Here is a 13,540-nt window from a genome sequence, read left to right as displayed (position 1 = left end):
TTTTTTTTTTTTTTTTTTTTTTTTTTTTTTTTTTTGCTTTTTTGAGACCAAGTTTCCCTCTTGTTACCCAGTGCAATGAAGTGATCTCTGCTCACTGCAACCCCCACCTCCCGGGTTCGAGCAATTCTCCAGCCTCAGCCACCCAAGTAGCTGGGATTACAGGCATGCACCACCACGCCTGGCTAATTTTGTATTTTTAGTAGAGACAGGGTTTCTCCATGTTGATCAGGCTGGTCTTGAACTCCTGACCTCAGGTGATCCACCCGCCTCAGCCTCCCAAAGTGCTGGGATTACAGGCATGAGCCACCAGCCCCTCAGGGTTTTTCACATTGAATTATTGTTTCGTAGCCTTCTCCTCTACAGCAGTGGTTCTCAAACTTTGCTGTGCATTGCAGTCACCCAGAGGGACTATTATTTACAGATTACAGGGTCCCACACTCAGAGTTTCTGAATTAGTAGGTAGAGTCTAAGAATCCGTGTCACAAAGTAGTTCCCTTATAAACACGTGCCGTTGGTCTGAAGACCACACTTTGAAAACCACTGGTCTGTATTCAGGGTTTTTGAAGACAGGTGCCATGTCTTAAGCGTCTCAGGGGTCCTCTTTGTCTAACAGTTGTTTTAAACTCTTACTCTTGTTACAAGAACCTCCTCCAATATATTCTCATCCTGGAAGCCCAGAGTGACTCCCTACACCGAGGGAGTAGAACTCTCTTGTGGCTTCTTATACTGACACACACAGCTCTGTATTTTAATGCATATATGAAGCTGTCTTGCATCTGTGCAGATATTTGCTTTGCCAGATTGTGAGCTCCTTGAAGGTGAGGATTAGGTCTGCTTGTTTTTTCCCCACAATAAGAATGCTGGAGATATACAGAAGTCTAGATAATGGTTTAGATGGATGACTAGATGGGTGGGTGGATGAATGAATAAATGAGTAGATGTCTGGATGGATAGATTGGTGAGTGGATGGATGAGTAGATGGATGGATGGATGGATGGATGGATGGATGGATGGATGCATGGATGGATGGATGGATGCATGGATGGATGGATGCATGCATGGATGGATGGATGGATGGATGGATGGATGCATGGATGGATGGATGCATGGATGGATGGATGGATGGATGGATGGATGGATGGATGGATGGATGCATGGATGGATGGATGGATGCATGGATGGATGGATGCATGGATGGATGGATGGATGGATGGATGGATGGATGGATGCATGGATGGATGGATGGATGGATGGATGCATGGATGCATGAATGGATGGATGGATGGATGGATGCATGGATGGATGCATGCATGGATGGATGGATGGATGGATGCATGGATGGATGGATGGATGGATGGTTGGATTGATGATGAATGGATGGATGAGTAAATGGATGGATGGATGAAGGGATGGGTGAGCAGATGGAGAAATGGCTATAGTACAAAGCAATAGATGGTAAAAAGTATATGTTAATCAAGAGAACTTGAACACTTAGACTTTAATTGTTGCCTGTTTGGGGGAAGGTGGATAATGAAAGGCAAAACATCTTCTCTTGAGGGATGAATCTCTGCATTCCTACTCTGCGCCCCTTCCTTTTGGGCCTTAGCTTCCGCCCTGGGAAAAGAGGGGAGCTGGATGAGATAACCACTAAAAGTTTTTAAAATTTTGAGCTGAAATTATTCTTTTTCATAAAATGAGAGATAACAGCAAAAGGCCTCCAAGTAGTGAGACTGTGAATGTGTGAATGTGAAATTAGCACGTAAACCACTTGGTACAGTTCCTGGAAGACAGTGAACATTCAACACACGTCAGGTATTTTCTTCTTCACTGTCATTATCATCATTCCATAATGAATCTAGGTCTTTACCAATATGAATCCCTTCAGTAACTTCACCTTCGTGGTTTTGAGAAATAGTTGGTATCTTAATAAAGTATATTTCAGAGTAAAGAATGCTACCTATGGATAAGGAGGGTCATTCCTTAATGATAAAGGGGTCAATTCATTAGCAGGCTGTAACAATGATACATATGTATACACTTATTACAAAGCTTCCAAATGTGTGAACACCAAACTGACAGAACTAGATGCAAAATTAAGCAAATCCACAATTATAGTCAGAGATCTCAGTATCCCATCTCAATAATTAATAGAACAGTAGACATAAAATTAATAAGGGTTTAGAGACCTGAAAAACATGGGCAACCAACGAGACCTAATTGACATTTATGGAACACTCTACCTAACAAGAGCAGAATACATATTCTTAAAGTGCTCATACTGTGAGGTCTTTACAACATATCAAAATTTGCTGCAATGCAACTGAAACAGTACTGAAAGGAAAACTCATAGCATTAAATACTTATGTTAGAAAAATGCAAACATCTCAAATCAATGACCTCAGTCTCTACCTTAAGAAATCAAAAAAAGGGAAGAATGTCAAATTAAACCCAAAAGTAAGCAAAATTTAAGGGAAATAATAAAGATCAGAACATAAATCAATAAAATAGAAAAAGTAATAGAATCAGTGAAAGCAAAGCTAGTTCTTTGTAAAAAATTAATAAAAATGAAACCTTTGGCCATAAGATACAGATTACTAATATCAGGAAGGAAAGAGGTAACATCACTCCTGATGTTATTAAAAGGCTAATTAGGGAATGTTATTAGCAACATTATGCCAATAAATTCGACAACATAATTAAAACAGGCAAATTCTTTGGAAAATGGCAACTACAAGAGCAAGAAACAGGTTGCCCGAATAGACCTATGTCCATTTAAAAACTTGAATTTGTAGGTAACAACATTCAAAAAGAGAGAATTTCAGATCCATATGAGTTCACTGGTAAATTCTACAAAGCATTTAAAGAGAAACAGTACAATTAAACACAAATATTTTCAAAATATAGGAGAAGAGGGAACTTCCAATTTGTTCTATGAAGCTAGCATTACCCTGATACCAAAATCAGACAAATGCATTACAAGAAAACTTTAGATCAATATTCCTCATAAACGTAGACACATAAACATTTAACAAAGTTTTAGCAAATCAAATGCAACAATACATAAAACAAATAATGCATGACTAAGCACAAAAATGCAGAGTTGGTTTACCACTTGAAAATCAATAAATGGAATTTATCATATTAAGAGATTTTCTTTAAAAGGGGAAACAAAATAATCTCGTAAGTACAGAAAAAGTATTCATTAGATGTTGAAAAAATGGAATATTTATTCCTGATTTTTAAAAATGTCATTAATTCAGGTGTAGAAAGGAACTTCCTCACTGGGTACAGTGGCTCATGCTTATAATCTCAGCAGAAGATTGCTTGAGTTCAGGAGTTTGAGATCAGCCTGAGCAGCATAATAAGACCCTGTCTCCACACACACACACAGTAAAAAAATTAAAAATTAGCAAGGCATGGTGGTGCATGCCAGTGATCCCAGCTACTAAGGATGCTGAAAGAAGAGGAACGCTGAGCCTAGGAAGTTAAGGTTGCAATGAGCCTTAATTGCTCCAGGGCACTCCAGCCTGGGGAACAAAACGAGACTCTGTTTCAAACGGCAGCAGCAGCAACACCACCAACAACAAAAGAACAGAATGTCCTCAGCTGGATAAAGGGTATCTGTTAAAAAAACAAAAATTAAAAAAAAAAAACCTACAGCTAACATCATCCTTAATGGCAACAGACTGAATGCTTTCTCCTTTAGATGAGGAATAAAGCAAGATTGTCCAGTCTTATCATGTCCATCTAACATTGTCCAGGGCAATGAAGCAAAAACATATAAATTGAAAAAGAAGAAGTAAAAATAGCGTTATTTGCAGAAGGCATAATCATCTCTGTAGAAAATCCCGAGGAAGCCACAAAGACGCCACTGGAAGTAATAAGTGAGTTTTGCAAGATCGGGGCACAAAAATGAACCACACTTCTATAAGCTGGTAACAAGCCTTTGGAAGTTGAAGTAAAATAATCTACCACAATAGCCTGAAGAACGTGAAATACTTAGTGATAAACTTGGAGGGGTTATTCAAGATCTATACTCTGAGAACTGTAAAATGTTGCTGGGAGAAATGAAAGAAGACATAAACGGAGAGATAAATTGCATTTATGGGTCAGAACACTTAATAATAATATGCCAATGCTTCCAAACATTGATCCACAGATTGAATGCAATCCCAATAAAAACCTCAGCAAATTTTTTGCATAAATTTACAAGCAGATTATATAATTCACTTGGAAAAACAAAGAACCTAGAAGAGCAAGAAAAATTTTGAAAACAACAAAGAGGAACTACACTGCTTGATTTTAAGATGTATTCTAAGGCTACAGTAATTAACGCAGTCTCAGTGTGGTATTGCCATAAAGATACACAGATCCGTAGAATAGAATAGAGTTGAGAAATAAACCCATACATATATGATTAATTGATTTTCAACAAAATTGCCAAGGCAATTTAATGAGGGAAAGGAAAATCTTTTCATTAGGTGATGCTGAAACAATCTGACGGTCATATGCTGAAGAAAACCCCACCACATACGAAAAATTACTCTAAATAAATTATAAACCTAAAGCAAGAGTTAAAATGAGAGAAAACATAAGAGAAAATCATTGCGGTCTTGGGCTTGGCACAGGTCTTTAAAATATGAAACAAGAACAAGCTCTAAAAGAAAATATCAATTTGTTGGAGAAAATCAAAATTTAAATAGTTTGCTCTTTAAGAAACACTTATGAAAATGAAAAAGCCAACTACAAACTTGGAGAAAATGTTTAAAACACATATCCAATGAAGGTTTCTGCTTCAAGAATGTATACAGAACTCACACAATGCAAAAATTTAAAAATATGAAAAATAAACAAAATGATTGTACATACTCATTAGCAGAGAAAATATGTGGATGGCAAGTAAACACACGAAAAGATGTTTAACATCATTCGTCATTAAGAAAACTGAAATGAAAACTGCGGTGAGATACCACCACCACAAGCCCACTAGAATGGCTTAAGTATTGGCAAGGATGTTAAGTCATTGAGACTCATACACTACTAGTGTACTACTCTACAAAATAGAACAAAGACATTTTGGATACCTATTAGGTAAGTCCTTAAGTAGTTACACATCCACCTGCCATATATATGACAATTTTACTCCTAGGCATTTACCTAAGAGAAGTGAAAACATACACCCTTACAAAGACTTGGAAAAAAGTTCTTGTAGCAACTTTATTTGTAGTAACCAAAAGGTGGAAAATGAATTGTGATACAGGCATGCAATGACTACCACTGGAGTCTTGAGTTTTCTAATCCATCAAGCGGATGATGGCACCTGGTTTCTTTACAGCCTCGGACTGTGGGGAAATCTGTCTGATATCAGAGAATTTAAAATGAAGTACTTCCGAAGGTAAGTGTTGAGGTCTTTTCAGACCCACCGTTGTAATCCTCACACCCAGAGTCCATATTTCCATCTTGATAGAGGGATTCAGTCTCATTTCCGTAGATGGGTATAGTTTTAAGGAATATATCATACTCCATAAGAATATAAATAAGTATGGTTCTTACTTATCTTCACACCTTGAGCTTCATACCTTTGCAAAATGTGGGGGGAAAAGAGGGCTCTTTGACCACATTCAGGGATTTTGGCTTAGGAAATATTGTCATTAGGCCTGATTTGGTTTCCTACCCTACCTTCTCTTGGTGTGTCTTTTTATTCATTTCGGATTCCCGGGAGCATGATGCTGTCTCTTCACTTTGACTTTATTTAAGGAGAGGTAGCGTATTCCTGAATTTTAAGAAAATGTGGACTCAAAACTTAGTTCTTCTACTTTACTAACTGTGTGACCTTGAGAAGATTACTTAACCTCTCTGAACCTGTTTTCTCATTTGGAAAATGGGAGCAACCAGAGTACCACCCCTTGGAGCTGTTGAAAGCATGCAAAGCTCTTAATATTGGGCCCACCCTAAGTGGACAACAAATATTTGTTACTCTTAGTACACAAACCCAGTTTCAGAAGAAGGTCTGAAGGTCAGATTCATCTTATCACTCAGTGTTATAATGGTCACTCTCAATAGATGACCACCCAGACAGAGGTTGCATTTTAATATGGTCTTGTTACAGGAAATAGATTAACTGAGATTTTGGGCATGATTAAATTGGACTGGGGTAGAGGAAGGGCTGAGAGAAGGGCATTACTGTCTGGGACCAAACAGTGTCCTTATCACAATGAGGACTACATGAGAGGCTCATTAAAATCGGCATTTTTTTGCTAAAACAGATTAAAAATACCATGTTTTAAAAAATAAAATTTTTTAGAAACTTGCATCTTGGAGCCAGACTCAGTGGTGCACGCCTGTAATCCCAGCATCTCAGGAGGCTGAGGTAGGAGGATCACTTGAGCCCAGGAGTTCGAGACCAGCCTGGACAATACAGCAAAACCCCGTCTCAAAGAAATAAACAAAACCAGCATCTCTGAGGGCCAGCCTGGGAATCCACATTTTAACAAACCCTTCAGACAATTCTTATTTCCAAGAAAGTGTCAGAATCCCAGTGTAAGGCATATATATCAGAATATAATTTTTTTTCACTGTCCCTTGCTATGACAATTCTTATATTTCTCTCTCCTTAATTTCTTTTTGTTACTTTTGTGTATGTTGGGCAGGGCAGGGGAATTGACTAAAAAAAAAAAAAATCCTTAATTGCCTGAATTTTTTTTTTATTTTCTTATTTTGTTCTTTTCAGGATTTGTATAGCTACATTTTGAAAAGTTGGCAGTAATGTATATGTAGAATTGTATATTCTGCCTTGGTTAACATTATGCCGTATGTATTATCTCATCCCGATACATTTTTTTCTCATACCTTCTCTTCCTCACCTCTTGCTTCTGCATTCAGGTAACTACTCAGTGTGGAAAGTTAGATGCCTGCATGTGTTCATGTTCGTATCATCCGACTCAGATACAGATAGATCGCATTTTTGAAAATTTGACATATTTTGGTTTCTCTTACTGTATGTATTTTACAAGCATTCTGACATATTTTTCCTGAAAGCTAAATGAATGAATAACCAAGACTAAAAAAGAGATGGTTGGCCTATGCCCGTGCTTAAAGCTTCACATGAGACCTCTATAGTAGAAGGTTGCTTTACATTAAAGAGGATCATATTTACTCTTTTAGTCTTACCTGCAATTATTGGGTGAACTCAGGTCTCTTTAGTTCATTACCCCATTAGTGCCTGTCAATAACAGAGAATGTGCCTGAAATGTTCAAGTAGCTGACAGCTCTGGAAGTCTCATCTCTTCTAGTGGAGGGCAGCTCTGGTTTGTGCAGTGGAGAGCTTGGGTCCTGGTCCTGGGGGTCACTGCAACTCGGGTCTCTCCCTGAGCCTTAATTTCCCCATCTGTAAGAGATAGCTATTAGGCTACAGCAGTGTTTATTTCAATGTGCTTTGTGGACCATCTGCTTCAAAATCACTCACACCTGAGTTAAAATGCAGAACCCCAGAGCTCACTCTAGACCCATTGAATCACAATCTGGGGTGGGGCCCAGGAGCCCTCATGCCTAACAAGTCTCACGTGTGTTTCTCATGGATTATTACAGGCTGAGCATCACAGTTTTGGGGTTAAAGGTTCTGCGTGGTTGAACTCCAAACTCCTTTTTGTTCTTTATCAGGCAGAAAGCAGTTAACCCAGGCTAGGTAGCCTGGTTCTCATCTCCATGCTCAAGAGCTACCCTAGGCTCCCGGGAGGGAATGTTACTGACAACTGGCTCCTTGCCTAGCTGCTGTGGCCTCCCACAGGTCATGGACAGGAGCCAGAGCAACCACGGCTGGCCTGCCCCATAATAGCTCAGACCTCAGGAGGACACTCCAGCCTTGGCTGGGCATCCAATCTGCAGAGGGGACACAGGGATCTGTTCAGCCTTCTCTTTTAGTCCCTAGGGGGACCTGTCTTGCTTCCCAGAGCCTGAGATTAAGGCTGAAATCCTAGGCGTCCAGCATATATCAGGAATCCAGTGCAAGTTTAATGAATAAATACAGAATAGTGAGTGGTATACTCTGGGGTGGATAAAATAAAGATTGTGCAGTGGGATCTTATGTGCAAGGCAGATAGTGGTGGCCAATAAATACTTGCTGAGCAAAGGTATGTCACTAAGTGAAATTCAAATACCTGGCACGTAGTAGGTATTATAAATGCAGCTATAGTAAGTCCATTTAATATCTTCCCCTGCTCATCCCCCATATGCTTTCAGCCCTTAGTATTGCAATGTGCTGACCCCTAATGGTTACATTTACATCTCTTTGACTGAAGGCTTTCACTACTGCCTGCAAGCATGGCCGCCCAGGAATCCTGGGGCATTAGCTAATGAGCTCCAGCAGTCCTGGAATCAAAGATTGATTGAAGTTGGTGTATAAATACCCCAGCTCCCACACTCCTCAGAAGGATAACTCTGAAACAAACACACTCTACTGTCCGCAGGAGTTCCCCCAGTGGAGTGAAGTCCTAGATGCTCATGGAGGCCATTTGCTTGATAACACGCCCTTTGGCTCCCTTCCTATTTTCTCTCTCGCTTCTCCACCCCCCTGCTGATATTTCCCAGGATCACCTCCCAAGTCAACCACTTGCACTCAGGTCCTTGCCTTAGGATCAGCTGCTGAGGGATCCCATGCTAGGATGACTGTTGAATTAATGAAGGACTAAATATTTAATGAACAGAGGTGGAAGGCTAGAATACTACAGGCTTAAAACATAGGAAGCCTTTGTGGGAGGTTGCTGAATAAGTAGGATTCAACAAATGCATAGAGTTCAAGGTAGATCCCTATAAATCTGGTAATTGAATTTCTGGTACCAAAAAAAAAAAATGCCTTTTGAAAAAGTGAATGAATGAATGAATGAATGGTCATTGAAAAGAGTCAAAGGCTAGAAATTTGTTTTGGTACATAGTGTTCAATAAATGCTTTTTGTATGGATAGGGGAGAGAAAGGAGGGACAAAGGGAGGAAAGAAGGAAGGAAGGAAGGAAGGGAGGGAGGGAGGGAGGGAGGGAGGGAGGGAGGGAAGGAGGGAGAGAGGGAGAGAGAGAGGGAGGGAGGGAGGGAGAGAGAGAGGGAGGGAGGGAGGAAAGGGAGAAGAAAGGTGTCTCAGAGGCTTAGGGCTCCAAGTACGCAGGCACTGAGCATTCATGAAGAGGCCCATAAAACCCTCCATGGTTTGTTCCTTACTGAGGCCACGGGTTCTCCCTGCACCACTCAATCCCTTTTCATAACACTTCACATCAGCCTCCTTTCAGCTCCAAATCTTTACAAATGCTGTTTCCTTGGTCAGGAACGATCTCCTTTTAAAGTGTATCTCTTTACACTTAACTAAGTCTCAGCCAAGAATTTGCATCCTCTAGGAAGCCCTCCCGGAGTTCTCCATCATGTCACATGTACATATAACTATAATACCTCCCGTATCACCTGGTGTTTCTCACTTACGTAATTAGTTGCTTAATGGTTGACTCTTCCCAGTAGAATGAAAACTCTTCTGCATTCCCAGGGCTCATGATGGCACCTGGCATGTAGTAAGTGCTCAATAAATATTTGATGAAGGCTCCAGTGCGTGATGCAGCCGTAGTGCCTGGTGTAGTTTTAACCTTAGATCTAGAGCTTTCCTGGGAAGAGTCAGGTTTCCAGGAACTTCCATCTATAGGCATGCTGTTCCTACTCCCACAGCACCCCAGACCAGCCAAACGGCAAAATGCACCCAAAATCTGGGAAAAGCCTTCAACAAATCATCTTTGAATAAGTTACAGCTTCTGTCCCAGCCAGCACTGTCACAGGCAGCTTAATTATGGTCATTAGGACCCGCATTAAAACATGATTATAACATAAAATTGGAATTAGCTGTATAACACATCCAAATTTTTCGGTATGCTTATTGATTTTCTTCCCCTGTTAATCAGAGGGCTACAGTAAATTCGGATAGATCTGGTATAATTAAAACGGAGCCTGTACATTCTAGTGAGAACTCTAATTAGCATCTGTCTTTTGTTAAGGACGGCGAGGTGGGAATGTATATTTTTACGGGAAACACAATCAGAGTGTTCATGTTTCATTCCTGGATCTTAGGTGGGACAGGCTGCCATTCCTTTTTAAGAGGAATTTAAAAAAGACACAAGCCATAAAGACATCTAAGAAATGCCAAAATAACAGGTGGTTGGTTAAAAGAAAAATGATTAGTTGAATCCGGTGATTGGAGGCATGTAGATGAAACAATCAATTGAGTTGTTCTCTTTTCAGTATGGTGGGGTGGTTTTGAAATCAGACAACTTTGAGTTCAAGTCTGAACTCTGGTATTTACGACCTAGGTGATACTGAAAAAGTGTTGCTTTGCCTAGCTGAGCCTTGGTTTCCTCATCTGTGAAATGGGGATAATGACAGAACCTACCCCATAGGGTGATTGGAAGGGTTAATGAGATTACAGCCTTTTCAGCTTGTAGTAAAATATTGATAATTAGGAGTTGCCATCATCTTCATCATCATCGCCACCATCATCCGCTCCACCACCATCAATCTCATCGCTATTTACATTGTTACTATTTTCATTTAATAAAGAGAGAGCTCTTTCAATGCTTGTCATGGCTCTGATGAGCTTCCTGGTGTAGTGAAAACATGACTTTGAATTCAGATAATCTTCCAATCTGTGCCACTCATAAGCTATGTGACCTCATACGAGTCATTATATTTCTCTAAATCTGTTTTCTCATTTGTAAAATGAGCACAGCTTTCAAGAGGATGTTGGAGAGGTAATGAGGAATGTTGATTATGCCTGGCATGGAGCAAGTCATCTAACCAATGTTGACTCCCCGTGTCCCATATCCAGTCCTGTATCCTCAACAGACTGCTTTGCAGGTGGTATATGTCAGGAGAGCATAGAATATAAAATGGTCTCTAGGTTTCTAATCGCCAGATCTCACAAGAGGCATCCTGCTGGTTTTTTAATACTGCCTCCTACAAGGCCAGTGTTCCATTGTCATGGCTTTAGTTGCTGGGGCGTGTTCTATGATCACAGAAGGGATCACAGAGCTCATCCCACATTCCACCTGCTCCCCTGAATTTCTCAGCTTTCTTTGTGGTTAGAGTGAGGCCGCATGACTACTTCTACCCAATAGACCATGAACTCAAACATGGCATTTCCATTTGGAGAGAGGGAAACAGCAGTGGTCAGAAAGCCAGCATTAGAGATTACAAAACTTCAGGATGGGAGTGACTTGGATCATCAGGTCACTGCAGGGAAAACAGTGGTCCTGGAAAGCAGCTGAAATCCCACAGGACTTTGGTGAGTGAAAACTAAACCGTTGTTGCATTAAACAATTCAAGTTTTGAAGTTTGTTACTGCAGCATACCCTAACCTGTACTGATTAAAACAAGGATTGATCTCTGCAATCAAGTCCATGTATCTGCTTGTGGTTCTTGCTCTGAATGCATTAGCGGGTAGGTGGATACTGCCCTTTTACAGGCTGATGGACTTACTTCCAGAGCAGATTTTGGTTGGAATAGATGGAACCTGGAACTCCTGAGTCCAGAGATCTGCCGTGAAACTAATGCCCTTTTACGTAAGCTGAAGCTGTTCCTTACAGTTCAGATGTCCCAAATGGCTGAAAGGAAGGAACGTGGACAGCCCAAATCATCAGGGGCCTCAACTGGCTCCTTTACAGTCACATAGCCCCCTACACGTATTGGGGTGCCCAGTGGAATTAATATGCGGAATACCATGGGCATCTAATGTTTCTCTGACCAGAATCCACACTCACCTTTATTTTGATATCAGCCCCTTAATTTTGTCTTGAAAACTATTTATTGGATGCAAGCTTGGTGAGCTTTTCAATCAAAAGGCTCCATCATCATTTTCCCAAAAGGAGGCACATGACTCAGCCTCAGTAGTGATTCATGCCAAATGCAGTCACTTTGAAGAACTGGGGAGGGTCTCTGCTTCCTAGATCCTCAGAACTGCTTTTGTGCTCTCCCAGGCCTACTTTTTTTAACTCACTTTGGTCTATGAGATACTCCTATCCTTCTGACAAAGCCCTCCCACCCTTTTCTGGATGAGGGTAGTGAGCCTCGGCCCCTTTCCACTGCAGAGCCCTAAGGAACGGATAGTCATGAATGTCATCTCAGATCAACAAAGCCCCTGTCATGCGCTGGTGACTTGCTGCACTCTGTTGTCTTATTATTCTAACCTTGGAATGTATTGTGTGTCTGATGTAAACATAATCATAGACAAAGTAAATATGACTCAGTAGATAAGGAAGATGCAGTTTTATGTATTCACTCAACAAACACACGGTGAGTGCCAGCTATAAGCAAATCCACTTCTAGGTACTGAGAATAAAGCAACAAAAGAAACAGATTAAAAAAAAACCACCACCCTCATGTGACTGACATTCTAGTTGGAAGAAGCAGGCGTAAACAGCACAGATAAGTAACAGTATAATATTCAGATGCCGAGACGTGCTGTGGGGAATTAAAGGGAGCCAGGAGGACAGGGAGACCATGGGACGGGAACCGGGGGCGGATGAAGAGGGGTTGCAATTTTAAATTCATTGTTCTGGGAAGACCTTGCAGAGATTTGAGCAAAACCTGGCTAATAGAGTTGTGTGTTCTCTTGTTCGTGTTTCCAAATTCCATTTTCCAGGTGATTCGGTTTATAGGCTTGTTGTGGGAACAGGATCTGACACTTAATAAGTACGCAATAAACATCAGTTGGAAAACAAGCTCGAAGGAGCCACCATTCAGATGCCGAGCCAGCGCTGGGTGTGTGGGGGGCACCAGCATTCACCCTCCAATCCCAAGCTGTCACCCTGAGGTTGCTGCCTCCCAGAGGCCCCAGACAGAGTCCCTTCTCCCTCAGGCCCTGGGAACTGCTAAGGCTGAGGCCTCAGAGGGTGTTGGGCCTTCTGATCACCAGACCCCCACCCAGACTGCTCTAATTAGGGATATCCAGCACAGATGGGGGCAGGGGGGAAGACAGAGACAGGGAATGGGAAAAGTGGGGAGGGGAAGAGAAAGAGGAAAGGAAGAGAGGAGAGGGAGAGGAAAGTGAGAGAGGAAGAGGAAGAGGGAGTGGGGAGGAGAAGAGAGAAGGAGAGGAAGGAGAAAGAAGGAGAGAGGAAAGAGAGAGGGTGGAGAGAGAGGCGAGAGGAGGGGGAGAGAGAGGAGAGAGAAAGAGAGACGACGGAGGGGAGTGGGAGGGGGGTAAGAGAGAGTGGGAGAGAGAGGGAGAAAGAAGAGAAGGGAGTAGAGAGGGAGGGAGAGCGGGCAAAGAGAGGGAGAGAGAAAGAAGAAAGAGATCAGAGAAAAGAGAAAGAGAGAGGGAGAAAGAAAGGGGGAGATGGAGGGAGAATGAGAGGAAGTGGAGAGAAGGAGGGAGGGAGAGGGAACAGAAAAGCAGCGCGCTGGGAGGGAGAGGGGTGTGTAACCCTGGCTGGAGGCTCAGGTGGAACGGTGTTGTACTGGACCGAGCGTAGAAAGTTGGCACCAAGACAAAAGTATGCCAGATTGCAGAGTCATTCAT

The sequence above is a fragment of the Cebus imitator genome, unplaced genomic scaffold, assembly GCF_001604975.1.
Source record: "Cebus imitator isolate Cc_AM_T3 unplaced genomic scaffold, Cebus_imitator-1.0 Scaffold237, whole genome shotgun sequence".
Classification (NCBI taxonomy): domain Eukaryota; kingdom Metazoa; phylum Chordata; class Mammalia; order Primates; family Cebidae; genus Cebus; species Cebus imitator.
Note: the sequence above shows the minus strand (reverse complement) of the source record.